Here is a 15,778-nt window from a genome sequence, read left to right as displayed (position 1 = left end):
GTGAGAGCCCACCTTGAGTGCTGCATCCAGCTTTGGGCTGGAATATGGAGGAGACATTGTGAAGAGCACTAATCCCTGGGCAGGGTTCAGGCAAACAGCTGGGACGCACTTCTCTGTTGAAGTAGAGCACACAACAAATAATTCTCCTTTGGCAAATATCTTGAGGTGCTTTTCAATTTCTGCAGAGTAACTTCTCAGTGGTTAGTCCATAATGTGGTATATAATTTGAAATTAGTTCAGCTGACCTGCTACTACTCAGGCAAGGTTCTCAGCACAGGCCTTGGGATATGACCCTCCTGCGCTGCCTGTGCCCTGCCCTCTGAACTGTGCCCTCCTGTACGTGACCCTGCCCTGCTGAGATGGATGTTGCCTCTCACTGTGCTCACTCTGTTCCATCTCTGCTCTGTTCTGTTACCTTTCAGTGTGCTCTGTCACTTCTGCTTCAGACTGTAGCATTCTAAGTCACTGTTTTTTGAGGTTTTTTTGGCTAGTTTATCCCTTGTTTTCCTGTGGTGTGCTCCTAATTCTGTTGATGTCATTAAAAGCACTCTGAGGTGCTGTTCAGCTTTCAGTTCTGTGCAGCACGCTCACCCAGGAACCAGGTGGATGTGATCCAGACTAGAAATGTAGCTGGTCTGTGTTCAGTAGCTGTTTGTGAATCAGTCTGATTTGTTACTTTTTCCTGAAGCAGCTGGCCACCCACAGCAATGTCTTCACTACAACAATTCCCCTTTGTCTCAGTTACTCAGATCACTTAGTTTTTGTGGTTGGTATTTAAAGAGAGCACTCTGTTTGGATGTTTTTCCAAAGGTCATGAACACCAAATTGAAAAAAACCAGTTTTTTGCAATAGAATTAAGCCCTCTAGTGGTTAAATGTGGGCTAACCCCATCCATTTAGGGCAGTATCCGGTAATAGAGGAATCTTATGGAAAAACAATGTCCATATGTTCAGTTGTGCATAGTTGCATGCAATGGACTTTGCTTCAGATGGTGAACAAGCAAGTACTGCTGTCAAATTTTAGCCTTATTAGGTTAAATTCCTCTAAAAATAAAACTGAGCAGGTTGTTCTGTAGGCAGCAGAACCTGTCAACCCTGCTTTTTATAGACCTGTGCCTTCTGGTTTGTGTTTCTCTTACTCCCTTCACACCAAGCCCTGTCCCCTTTCAGCATCCTCATGCCATGCCTGGCTGACAGCAGTGGTGGCTGTGGCTAATTTAAAGCTCCATCTGTTTTGGCTGGGCCATTGGTACACGTGTGTGGGTAGGGTAGCAAGCAGAACATTAAAGAGCTGAGCTGTCCCAGCTTGTCCTTCACTTGGGCATTAAGTGGGTCTTCCTTCAGCACTCAGCTGTTGTCACATAAACCGTAAGGGAGCATATTTATCTTTCTGTATAGTACCTGGACAGCCAGTTCAAAAATTAGAAGAGACAGGACAGAGATTTTGGAAAAGACTTGCCAGTACAACAATTTAATGCTCTAAGGAAGCCAAGCTAAAACCAGCTTTCTTCCATGAATCCATTTTTAAGTCCAAAATACCATTCAAACAATTTTCTGTTCATGCAAGTATTTACTAGAGTTACTATCAGGATTATCTGTTTTATTATGTTCCTAGTGTAAATAAGAGCAACTACACATACCTGAGGATGGATCTGTATGGAAAGCTGGGGGATCAGGCACTTTATCAAAACTGGGCTAGACCCCTTTTAAAATAATTTTGAGCTTACTAGAAGTTCTTGCTCTTCTGTGTTTTCTTCTATATGGTTTCTCATAATGTGAGAAGATCGATTGCTAACTGTTGAATACTAAGTTTGAGTGCTTCCTGACAACTAGGGATAAATTTGCCAAAATATTATATAAATAGTTAAGAGATTGAAGTTACTTTGTGAAGTGTCAAAAATCCATTTTACTTTCAAGGAAAACAGTGTAGTTAGAATGTAATATGTACCCTTTAGTTAAAGAAAGTGGTAATGCTGAGCAGAATTTACTCCAGTTGTGCACTGTTTAGTTTTGTGGCATCAGGCTAATACCTAAATGCAAAACATGCAAGGAACCAAGATTTAGCAACTGCCACTGCTGGCCCCCACTGTATTTTTTGATTTCCAGTCCTGTTCACTCTGAGCTTGTCACTCACCTCTTGGATTGTGTTCAAGCAGGATAAAAAAGTAATTTGTCCAAAAAATGCTGATTCATATACTCAAGAAATAACTTCACTTTGAGTGGAAATTTCGAACTTGTTTTGTGGGTTAAAGTGGGGCCCAGCTGTCTGTGTTGGGACCTTTCCATCTGTCCAAGTGTATTGAGAAAGTTTCTGGGAGTTACAGGAGTGGCTCTAATTATTAGCAAAAACAACATTCCCTGTTGTGTGTCTTTAGAAAGGGGCTGTTCCATTTCTGCTGAGAAATACTTTGTTTTCAGAAATATGAGTGCCATATAGAGATGAAGATTTGGGCCTGCTCTTTCATTGCACTTTCATGTGCTGGAATCAAAGATACTTTGGAGCACTGCAGAGGGCAGTAAAAGTGCATGTTTAATTACAGGCACACAAAAGGGAGCTCTGAGTTGCTTTACATTTGTTGTAAATGCCAGGAATCTAATTATACTTACTGATTCTGACCTCAGGAGCAACCCATAGTCCCAATAAAGCCCCTTCAAGTCTGTCATCTTTCACTGTTCTTTCCATTTCCAGTTTCACTTGATCTTAAGCCCATTATTACAAAGAATGGAAGATAATAGTAACTTAACAGCAGACAGAGGAAAAATGGACTTCAGGGGGGGAGAAAAAGTTCTCCTGACAGTATGAGCCTGCTTGCATTTAAAATCCTCAGTGATCTACACTAGAAGTATCTAAAAATGCTGATTTAAGTTGTTTGAGCTTCATTTTTGTGAAGAACAGAAAACTGTTTTTTCCTGAGGAGTTAAGATTTCCCAGGGAAAATTAATTTCAGGGTTTTATCCACAGCTGACTAGTTTCAGAATATTCCTGGACCTTGAATCCATATTCCTTGACATGTGTTAGAAAGTGTTTGTCTCATACACCTACCAAGCCCTCCCTGCTCTGAAAGTATTGCTGTCTGAGCTAAAATTCCAGCTTGTAGTTGAGTGTTGGATGTGAAATCGTAGCAGGGAATTAGCAGCAACTGAACGGAGCGCGTTGCTGAGGTTACCACGTGTGTGCACAGGAAAGAACATCAGAAAAAGGAACAGAGAGAGTCAGTCCCTCCTAGAGACTGCTCTTAGCCTGAGCAGCTGAATGCTGAATTGCAAGGATATGGCAAAGCTAGAATTGATAGCTATATCGGGAATAAAATGTCATTTTGGTGGGCCCCTGCACTACAGCACTTATCTTGAAATGAAAAAGACAAAAAATTAAACCAGCCAGCTTATCTGGAAACAGACTCATGCCTCAATATGCTGCTAAAATTTCTGGAACAATGTACTCCAATGATAAGACTAGTAAGAAATGTGCAGTATTGATTAACAAAGAAAGGCCTGATAGTGCTTAGAAGAATTTGATACTAAGTCTAGTGACCTGTCAATTTACCAAAATAATAAATAATTATTTTTCTGACATTTGAGAATAAAACTCCTTCCTCTCGTTCTTACTGGAGAAACTAAACTGGCAGCAACGATCTTGATGCTAAACCGTGTGTAAGGCACAGGGGTGAGGCTTAACCTGATCCTTAATTTTTTTTTAATGGATTCTGACCATTCCTCAGAACACTTGTAAACAATTCTGATTTGGCCCTGTTGTCCTCCCAATAGTAAATTTAGATACATCAATTGTTGCAATTTAAATATATATATACACATAATATCTAGATATAGATATATGTAATATTTAAAAAATCTTCTGAATTGCTGACAGAAGTGTTTCCATTATGAGTGGATCTCATTATTTCTCTGACTTAAAATAATGCTATAGACTAAGTGAGACCTAGTGCAGTTTTACTGCTGGGAACTGAAGGGCTAGATTGATGGAATTGCAGGTTTTGCAAATCATAATCCAGTCTGGTTAAAGTAGTTATGTTCAAGCAGATGGTGAGCTCCTCAGAAAGTGTCTGCAACTGGGCAGGGACAACCTTCTCATGTAAAAAATATCTACAGATAAAACTTCTGATTTTAATGAAAAAAGCAAAACTATCACTAGGGAAATTGGATTCAGATCCTTGATGTGCCTGTTGTGGGAAATCAGCTAAACCAGGGACTCACTTCCCTGCAGGCTCTTAGCTGGGGACCAGGGTCTCCTCGTGGTCAGAAAATACTCCCAAAGAACCTGCCTGTATGTTTTTACATCAGTTCATAAATTATTTCTGCTAAGATATTCCCTCAGAAAAACTCCACAGCAAATCTGAGATGAATTTTCAAGCTCTAATTCGAAGAGGTGAAGTAGATTTGGGTAGCATGGAAGAAGATACTCTTTGTCTGCCAGCACAAATCTGTTTCACTGGATCCACAGTTAGAATTTAGGTTGCTTGCTGGAATTCAGCATAAAGTTGTTTGTTTGTTTTATATTAATGCAGTATTTTAAAGAGTTATGAAAACTCTTGTCTCTAAAAACACCAAGAAAATGGGACTTCTTTCATTGAAGAATGTGGTTTTTCTTGCTTTCATTGCCTTTCTTGGTTGGGCTGTGATTCATTCATAACGGAACAATACCAACAGCTTTGGAAAAATGTGTTTTACAAATTAAAATGGGTATTGATGAGGGGGAAAAATCCCCATTCTTGCTGGTCAAATAAGTATGTCTGACTATTAATAACAAAGTAGAGCCCCTGCGTGAACTTTGTTGTAAACCAACTAATAATATATTAAAGCTGAGAACAGTATTGTGCTTTCAGAGTCTTGCTGCTGTGAGTTCTGCTTTTCATGAGGATGCAGATGAAAAAGGGATGATCCCTTTAAGAGTTTGATAGGTTAAGTCACAAAATTCATATCTCACACACCAGGCAAAGAAATATGCCAGCAACTGCTGGGAAAATGACAACTGCAGTGTCTGATCGCTTGTCAAATCAATGAGGCTTTTCTCTCCTTTTGGTGAGAATTTATTTGCAGGGGTTGGTGAGCTGAGAAAATAAGATTCCTGACCTAATGGTCACCCCCATTGGTATCTCATTGTGGAAAATACTCTCTGCTGCAGTCCATTCAAGTGATTGGCAATGACAGCTTGGATGGATATTGTCAGTTGACAGGGCTTTGCACTCTCTCTGTTTTAAAAATGACGCGAAAGATCCCTTCCCCAGCATGCCGTGCCACAAGTTGGGTTTATGAATGAATGGATGAATGCATGCTTCTCTCCTGTCATCTGCAACAAAAAAAAAAAAAAAAAATTCCAATCCCATCCCTGAAATGATATGCTAAGTAAATTCACACACATGCATTTAACACGCAAATGGTGCCCTAAGGCAAGCTGAGCAAGCCCTTCCAAACACTGGGGCTGTATTTTTTTGTAGTCATTAGGAATTTCATGGAAAATGTGAAACTGCCCATTTGATATGGAAAATCTCCATGAAAAATGTGAAATTCCAGTGTTTCCAGCGAGGTTTTGCTGACAGCTCATGCATGGAGAATAGCCTGAAAGACATGCATGCAATTAAGGGATCCATATAGGCAAGCTGGAGAGAACAACACAGGCAGTGGGGGATGTGGCCTTTGCTAGGGCCAGCTGGTGTCTGCTCCTGGACTCTCCGAGGGCACCAGACCATTGAGAGAAGTGGGGTGAAAGGGGAAAAAAGAGAACACAGAAGCTTCAGAGAAAATGAACCAAGTCTCTCGGAGAAAATCCCGGAGCTCCTAGGTAACACTGTCCCTCCCTGCCCCCCTGCCTCGGGATGCTCTGAGATGCAGCTCGGCTCCGAGTGTGACACAAGTTTCTTGTTTCCACAGACATGAGAGTAACCATGCAAATAACAGAGGTGGTGGGGAGCTCAGCCAAGGAGCCAGGTGCTGGGCTGGGAAGATGAGGATGAATGGTTTGGGAGGGAGGACGTCCAGCTCTGTAATCATGTCAGGCCTGTCAGGCCAGTGCTTGTCTGCAGTTGAGATGTGTCTGCATCCTCTCCTTTCTCTGCTCTTTCTGAATGGTTTAGGCCTTCTGATGACTTTTCCTGGTCTTAAAAATTGAGAGTTAATGGATAAGGGTTTTTTACCTATTTTAACAATGATCCTTATTGGTGCACCGTTTTGCCAGGGTGGGACGCACCACAATGCACACACATGATAGATCATGTATACAAATTATAGACCTTACAAATTAGCTTATCTAACAAGGATGCCCCAATGGGAGGAGGATGAATGGCATGATATTCTCCCATTCAAGGAATTCCCCCCCAGGATGGGCCAAATCTCTAGTTTACAGGATGTGTTCTAGAGAGGACCTTGGTTTCTCAAGATAGTGTGGGGTTTTCCAGCCTCCTACTATGAGGCCCTTAGGATGTTTGGTCTCCTGGTGTAACGAAATACTAAGTTACCAGACTTAAGGAATTACAAGTATGCATGCTAAGAATACTGAGGATACATAAAAGTTTTATAAAAGGTATATAAAAGAAAAGGAAAAAAAAATCTTGGCATCACTTCCAGGAAGGGCTCAGCTGCACTATTTATTCTGGAAGAGGGATTGAAAAACCTTCATGGATGTTGTTGAATGTGGAGGGTAAAACAGAATTTCAACCTTCCCCTGCCTCCCCCCCTGCTGCTGCAGTAAAACCACAGAACGCTGCAGGTGCTGACTCTTTGCCTTGTCTGTGGTCATTTATCTGCTGTCCAGTGACACCAGCCCAGTGCTGCAGCACTGTGTCACCTTAGCTCCTGATTTAACCAAGGTTAGAGGGAAATGGCTGGATGGTTTGTGAGCTGGGGGCTGCAGGGTCAGGCAAGGCTGGAGAGCAGGATCTGCCTCGCAGTGTGTTCTGTTCTGAAAACATCCCCTGTGGAGTCACCTAGTGCCATTGCTACTGTCTGACAGGGACAGGGTTTGACAGAGCAGGTCCCTGCTCCATGCAAAAGCCTGGGGTGGAGGTGCTGAAGTCATCAGGGATCTGCACTCCTGGAGGAGCCGCACGGATCGGGAGCAGGGCTGCGTTACCCACCTGCACTGCCACAGCTCCTGAGGCTGCTGCATCGCCCTGAGCTGGCTCTGCTCTGTGCTCCTCGTGCCCTGGATTCCAGGATTCATGGCACCATGTAAAGGAGTGTACAAGCACCTCAAGGAATTGGGAATGAACCAGGAAGCCTCTTGGGATCCCAATGCCTCAGCTCATCATTCCCATCTGGGCGCTATTCCGCTGTTTTCTCACAAAGCAAATCGGGTTCATTTGTGCTGTTCTGTTTGCACTGGTTGGGAAATGTTCCTGGTGTGCCATGCTTGGGAGAGAAGGTGGGAGATGGGGTCATAAGAAGGGGGAAAATGAAGCATCAGTTGTTGTTGTGTGGGAATTTAGAACTGAGGTCTGCTGTGCATGCAGGAGAGATTGACTTGAGAAGAGCCTATGGAAACTTGATTTCTAATTAATAAAGGACAGGAAAACTATGCAGCTTCTGAAATACAGCAAAATCATCTCAGTTGCCCTCTCACAGCTGCACTATCAAAGGAATTACATTTAAATGTTCTGTTTGGACTCTTCCCCGTTTCTCCCTCTCCTCCCAAATCCCTGAGCTCCCACTCCCACACACACAGAATATATAAACCATGCAGCAAGGGTATGAGGGTCCTGGTGCATGAGCTTTGCAATTGCAGAGAGGAAGGGAAGAGGCTTTTGCTGTACTCCAGGTCACTGTCCTTGTAATTGGAACAAATTGTTAACTCATTGACTTAACCAACTTCTTCCAGAGAAACTTGGGCATCCTGTTCAGCAGCAGTGCTTTGTTTGTAGAGGTCTGTTTGCTTTACCAGCAGCCTGCAGTCCAGGGGAAATGGAAACAAAGGGGGACCCCTTGTAAGGAGTTGGCTGAGGCTGCAGGACAGCTTATATAGCCTTGCTCTGGCTTCCACCTCTTCTTTCTGCTTCCACCTCTTCTTTCTGCTTCCACCTCTTCTTTCTGTCTTCTTATGAAGAGGGTATCTTCTGTGGCCTGAGGACAGTGAGGTGAGAGGGGAGAGCACGCTGCAACATGAGGACAGGAATTACGAGAGCTACCAGGTGTTTCTAGTAAAAGAGAATTATGTGCAATGGAGAAGATGCTGGCTGCTGGAAAGGTCCTTGGGGAAGAAAGTAAATCCAGACATCCCCTTCTCACAGCAGTATCCCAGTTAACACTCCTGCCCTGTGATGCTGCCAGTTTGCAAGTGATAAAATGTGGCACGTCTGGAGGTTCATGCATTGCCTAGCAGGGAGCAACATGCCTTTATTAATGTCAGATTCCTCCTCATTTTGGAAAGTGAGCATGTGTTTGATCACCATGGATATGCAGGGCTGTGGTTAACTGTGGAATTGGCTCAAATTGTAGGTACTGTCAGGGTTTTGACATATAAAAGCTGTGGAGTAAGGTGGTGGCTTAAATAGGAGTCAGCTGGGCCTTTATCCAGGGTTTGGCTGTGGATTAGTGCATCTCATCAGCTGAGTGTTTTATATTGATAAACAACTCAGTGCTATTTTGTACATTTTTCTCATTTTGCTTGCAGAAGACAAACTACCTTTAAAAGGCAAAAACCCCAGCTCCATAGCTCCATAATATTAATATTACTTAAATACCTGATTTCTCCTCTTCCATGCAGAAAAGGCAGACTTGTACCAAGCAGCGCCAAACAATGAAAAGAAGTGTATTTCCCTTCATCACTTACATGTGCACAACTGGAATAGCCCCACACAACACCAGCCTGGTGTAAAGGTTCTTTCACTCTGTAGATAAAAATAATTGTTCACAGAACAAGTCACTTATGTTCTGTGACAGAGCCTAGATTCTTCTATAAAAAACACACTTTTGCTGTTGCTGCAATAGCAACAGCCACAAATAGATCGATCCAGAACCAGTTGCACCAGCCAAGCCTCTTCCCCTTGATTAGTGGGCAGAATGTGGGTGAAATGATAAGGAGTGCATGGCAAATTGAAATAAAAATGATGCATTGTTCTGTATTTCTGAGGATTCACTTTCTGCATATGTGCTCTTCGTGCCATCATCTTTTTGGGGGAAAAATATTCTCATTCCCTCAAAATGCTGGTGGTCACTCAACCATGGTGAATGTACTTGAATCTTAAGATTTATGATCACAATCCGGTTATCTGCAGTGTCAGGATGATTATCCCAGCAGTCCTGCAGGATCAACCTAAAAACTGTTGGACAAGAAAATTATTTGTCAGAAATTACACCAAGAAGATGATTGGTTCTGAATTTGAAACAGACATAGTTATTTGCAGCTGCTCTGGCTGCCCCCCTCTCATCTTTCCCCTGCTGTCCAAACAAGATGAGATACAGGTTCTTGTCAGCACGTGACTAGAAGAAACTTTTTATATTCTCCCTTATTTTCTTTATTTTACAGCTGTGAGTATGTATGCAATAGCTTCACCATATATGAAATAAAAATTAAATATATTTTATCTTCTGTGTCCAAGAATTTAATCAATTGTATTGGGGTGGGCATATTTAATACATGAATGAAATACAGAGGGGTCTCTTGTGACTAGAAATCTGAAGTGTCTCTTTGCCATGCAAAGCTTACCACTGCCTGAGTTCTGATCTTTAACCAAAGACAAGCCCAGTGACAACTACACTACCAGTTTCAGTATAATTTCTTAAAGCGTCTGTCAACTTTCTGCAGCACTTCCTCAGAAAATAAAAACTGGTCTTCAGACCAATGGAGTATGAAAAACTATGATTTTCCTGGCTGTAGAAGAATTACTTTTATACTTTTAAAAGTAATTTTTTAAGAGTCCTTCTCTAAGCACTCTCTCCCTTCAACTATGCCTAGACATCAAACTAGAAATCAGCTTAACATCTGTACAGATTTGACCAAGGCAGCAAGTTCTACAGACTTCAAGAACTGAAAGATACTTGTGTCCCAATGCTTTTTAGATAACTGGTCTGATAGGAGATCTGCAGTAAATGGAAACCCCCCACAGACTAAAGGTGACTCCCAGATCAGGTGTTTGGGAGGGCCACAAACACCACCTGTGGCACAGAAGCAATTCAAGTGATGTGATGTTATGCCAGGTTTCCTGCCTCTGACTTCTCACTCTAGGCTATAGCAGTGTGTTAACTGTGCTGGGCTGCTTTTCTGGTGGACTTACTGAGTATGGTTTCTGAACACAGGGCTTCACCAGGCACCCACCTGGCCCATCTGGGGGCTGAGATTTGAATTCTTGCATCTCTGGTTGTGATCTGATTTGCTTTAGCATCTCCAATGAAGAGCCAGGGGTGAGGTGGGGATGGCTATTAGGCATTCACAGCAATTGTCAGCAGACCTGTGGGAAGCTCTCTGAGATCTGTGGGCACTTGCTCCTTCATCCTTCACCTTGGATTGTCAAGGAAGTGCAGCAGAGCAGATTCCTCCTCTGTCCATGTTGCACACGCACTCAGGACTGTGCTGTGCTGAAGGTCAGAGCCACTTGAAAACTGTTCACATAAGTCACAACCCAACAGAATTTACAACCTGTTATTTGCTCTGGCATTCTTATGGTCTTCACTGATCCTTATACTCTGGCTATGATTTACAACCACATCTGTTTTGGGGAGTGGGGTGGAAGAGGTGAGTCAAATTCAACAGCTGCAACAAGGTCTCAGTAATGTCCAACATCATTTAAGGCTGGAGGAGACCTCAAGACAGCCACAAGGCTCTGCTATTTTTCTACCACCGCTTGTAGCTGTCAGATCAGTGAGGATCAAGCTGAGAACATGAAGGCAGCACACAGGCAGTGTCCCTTCTGTGCTGGGTGCTGGAACAGAAAACAAGGACAGCACTACATGCTGGGATTTCTCTGGTACACTGTCCCACTTCCCAGCTATCCATGGCTTAAAGGCTTCCTGAGTTAGACATCATGATTTGTGTTTCGTGGCCCTTGGCATGCCTTCCTCCTGGAAATTTATTTTTAATGTTTTTAAACCCATGAAAGCTTCAGCATGATAATTGATAAAAGGTCCTTGGACGAAAAGAACCACAGTGATATAAAAACAGATCTTGTAGGATTTCTCCAGTATGATGAAAAATTCATGTAAACAGCACAAATGTTTTCCCTAGAATATGTGTATATGTAGAGAAATCAAAACAAATCCAAAAACATTCAAGTATTGGTAAAATCTATACACCTCTTGCAAAATCATTCCTCTGCTTTTCTTTTCACTGAGATAATGAGGATTTTGTTCTATTGATGCTGCCCCTACATGGCCTAAGGGGGTTTGCCCATATTAACAGTGACTCTGTCTCTCTTCCTACTGTGAGCACTCACATTGATGGAAATTCAGGAGCTGTGGCTGCTGCTAGAGGTGTAGGTACCATGGTCTGGTGCTACAGGTGTAGCTTTGGAATGCCAGAACCAGCCAGCAACCACCTACACCCAACTCCCAGTGCCACCAAGGCAGGGGAAGCAAAACTTCCAGTAACTTCCCAAGCCTAGGACCCACTCAGCAAGGAGATGAATTTCTGTAGGCTTCCAGAGTCCCACTTGCACTTTCCTGGTGGAAAATCTTCTGTGTTGCCCCATGGAATTGTACTGCACCAACTGGCACCATTTTGCAGACACACAGGTCTTTCTGCCTTCTCTCTTCAGGAAGAGTGAACAACTGGGTAATGGCCAGGTGAATTTACCAGCTGTGTGACTTTGGAACATCAGGAAGGCCAGCTTCAGAAAAGAAATTTCTGCTGTATTTTACTTGAATAAATCAGAATAAATTGACAGGGACTTAAAGCCACCAGATCACCCTACTGAGAAGACAGATAGCTTCTACATTAGATCAGGCTGTTTGGTGTCTTGTATGGTTTAGTTTTGATTACCTCCATGGATGGAGACACTACCATCTCTCTGGCCTCCTCTGGTTTAACTGCTCTCATCATTGAGTAACTTCTTAATATTGATTGGAATTTTGCTGATGGAGATTGGATCTGCTGCCTTCCATCCTCCCCCAGGCACACATGAGAGGAATCTGATCCATGTTCTTTGTCGTCCTCATCAAGACTGACAACAGGTGGTTTAGTCCTTTCCACTCACTGAAAAGAGGGCAGTACCATGAAACACAAATGTTCCAGTCCCATCCCTCCCCTTTTTTTATTTTTGGGCTTGTTTTCATTGAATACTGATCTTCTGTGTGACTTTGGGGTGGTGTTCTTGCAATTCTTTCATTTTTTGGCTCCTGCTGACATTGCAGTTTTTTCAGGTGACCTACACTTTACCAGGCTCCTTACACAGCCCCTGTTAGCCATGGTATGAAAGCACTAGTGTGGCTTTATTACCACCTGCAGGGACACTGGCCAAAAAGTGCAGCAGAGCCCGTGGGTTGGGTGAGAGGTGTGGCACCCCCACAACACAGCCCAGCTCGAGGCTCATGGCCCTGGCTGCATGTTGGAGGCTCATGACGATTTTTTTTTTTTTTTTGGTGGTTCCAATCTCTGCTGAATGTCTGAGCTTGTCCCTGCAGGGAGTGAGCAGCAGAGCTCAGCAGTGAGAACTGCCCGGCATGATTTGCATTGCTCTGTTCCATGTGCTCTGTAAAACCAGAGCAAACCTGTCCATGGGCGCTCCTTACTTGGGTTTAGTTTCTCACCAGATTAAAGCAAACCGATAGGAGCCCTGGGTTTAGCACGGGAGCATCCCTCCCTCTGCTCCGGGGTTTGTATTAGTTTAATGAATTGGTTTAAATTAACATCTACTTGAATGGGTGCAACTCTTTCATGTAGATGAGGCCTGAGGCTACGAGATAAACAAGAGATGAGGTGAGAAGATATTTAAGTTATTCACAGCCCAGCAGAAACCCATATGAATGGATTGAGAGCTATTTTTGTCTTTATTCTCCTACCTTTTAAAAGACATCATAAAATGGCTGGAACAACTCTTAGCAGAAAGCCAGGGCCAGGGAATGGGTGGAGAATGCCAGAAGGTTATGGGTGCAACTTTTGGAGCTTGTACCTGTGAGTGCCTCATCCCAAACAAAGCCAGAGGAGCTGCCAGAGAGCTACACATGTGCAGCACATGAATGGGGAAAAAGAGGAAGCGCAGGGAAAGGCTGCAGGGCTGAATCCCAATCCCATTTAAAGTCAGTGGCAGAGCTCCACTGACTAAGGTTGGCCCTCAGCCCCGATTTCATTTGTTCTGAGGGTTTGCTTGTGCAATTGTTGCTCTGTGCTGATGAGCAATAATTGCTACAGGAAGGGAAAAGTGAAGAGGAGGCAGCACAACAGCCGTGGAATCTGTCCTGACCCTGCCTGGACTCGGCATTTCACTGCAGGGTTTCACTCTGCTCATGGCTGGAGGGGAGCATCCTCCCTTTGCCAATGCCACATCAAAGTGCAGCGTGTGGTGCAGGATTTCAGCATCCCGGGGTTGCAGACAGTAACAGCCTGAGCTGCCTGTGAAATGAGCTGGGATATGGGACTGCAGCAGGACAAAGGCCCATGTTCCTTCTGGAGATGTCTGGGGAAGTGTAAAACCTGATCAGTCGTACTGGGGGATTCAGGAAACTCTTGCTGTAAGGAATGTGACAGTGTGACAGCCACACGTGGGTTTTACATATCAGTGCTTCACCAAGAAGGTGTTGACATTGCCCCAGTGGGTGTAACAGGAGCCCAGCTGTCACTGGCAGGGGTCAGATGTAGTCTGGTGGTCAGGGATGATTCTCCTGGATGAGATTGTCTTCTCTCCATTGTCCTTTAGCTCCATCATCCAGCTGGGTTTCTGCATTGAGGGTCTTTGTCCTTCTCTGGCTGTGCTGGGCCACAAGCACAAATTCCATGGCCTGGGAGGCAGCACAGGACAAGAGCAGCTGTTTCCCCCTTTCCAATCTCCATCCCATATGTGGAGGAGCCGGCAGGCTCCCATCTTTTATGAATGCCTGAGACTGCATAACTTCTAATCTTGGATATCTGGTGCATTTTCTTCTCCATATCTTCCCTTCCTCCCTCCAGCCAGCCAGCCTTGACATCTGGAGTGGAGTTGGGAAGATTACCAGCATGCAAAGGCTTGAGATTGCTCTAAACCAGACCAGGCTGTCCTGTACTGCTGCTTCCCCTTTTCTCAGAAAAACATCCCATCTAGTGTTTGCTGCAAAGAGTAGGCAGCTATTTTTGGTCTCTAATGGGACTCCTCATCCAGCCTTTATTTTCAAACTGGACTGAAAATATCAGTATTGCTTTAATTTGCATGAATAATCTTAGCAGCTGAAAGATTGGGCAGAAGTTCTGCAAATGTTAGTTCAAAGTGTGTTTTCATAATTTTGGTTCTTCAGATAAACACCCAAACCAGGTTTTTCTCATGTTATTTCTCACTCTCATTTCAAGCATTGAAAACACAATAAATATATAACAAAGAAAATAGAAAATATAATTAAAAACTGACTCTTTATTAAACCTACAGCCTTCTGATTTACTCAGAAGAGATCCACCCACTAAACCAAATTAATGTTTGCCTTTTGTCTCACACAGTTTAACAGCTAATACTAAGCAGCTGTACAGAAGTGTGCCAGAGTCTAAAAATTTTAGTTTTTACATAGGAATTACTTAAAATCTTTACAGTCTGGTATTTATTTTCTTTGTTTCTGTGGTATAACTGTCCTATAACACTTCAGACTCCCAGGCCTGGTGTTTCAGAGCTTCTGACAGTGAGGATGCTGCACTTGGTTTATGTGGTTTACTTAGCAGTATTAAGGATGTAGAGAGGAGTGGAGAAAAGACCTGTTGATGATATTTCTGGGTAAATGAGAGGGCAAAAGGGACATTTAAGGGGGTAGAAAAATGAGACAGAATGGGCTTCCAACAGCCATGGAGGGCAGAGCAAGGAGGAAGATGCCAGTCATTTGGAAAACTGCAAGCTGGAGAAACAGTGAGGAACTGGATTCAGCTCCTGGGCATCCTTGCAGAGGCTGGCAGCTTTTTAAAAAATAGGAAACATGCTTTTCTCATTGACTTTTTCACTTCCACCTCCTCCTCCTCTTGTGCCACAGGAATTGTTTTTCACCAAAAGTAAGGACTTTTCCTAGATGGATTGTTTTAAATCTTGTGATTTGGGCCTTTCTTACTGTTCTTACTCTTAAGGTATATAGCCTAGTAAGGCTGGCTCACTCAGTTAGTGAAATTGTCCTTTTATTATCTATAACAGACCCTTTCCAGAGAAACTCCAATAATTCCTAGTTGTAAGAAAAACCCCCTAGAGCTCAGTTTGCCAAGGTGTACTTAGCTTCCATTTGTTCTCCAACGTGTTGTTTCCCTCTTTGTGCACCTCTTTCAAACTGAGCTAATCCATCAAAGGCTCATCTGTGTCTCTGTGCAGTCAAACATTCCAGTGGCCAGTGTTGGTCAGATGAGATCTCATTTTCCTCTGCAGTAGCTGGAAAATGCAAACCAAAATGGGAGGACCAGAGCTCCTGTGATCTCTTGCTTTGATTGAAGTCTGAGTGGTTTTGCAGCTTTTATTCCTTTACACACTTTATTTTTTCTTGCCTGGTTACAGCTGAGGGGCAAAGACAATGCAATGCCCAAGTGTATGCAGAGGAACTGGTGTGACAGAGATAAAGGTTACAATCCATCTCCAGACCAATCCATCTCTGGATGGGTGAGGAACATCCCTCACACAGGAATCACACAAGGCATTAATAGGCTAATGGCTCTCTGTCATTTAGTAGCAGTGTTATAATGTTTTTTT

This window comes from Fringilla coelebs (genome assembly GCF_963513975.1).
Source record: "Fringilla coelebs genome assembly, chromosome: 4".
Lineage (NCBI taxonomy): Eukaryota > Metazoa > Chordata > Aves > Passeriformes > Fringillidae > Fringilla > Fringilla coelebs.
This window is presented reverse-complemented; position numbering follows the sequence as displayed.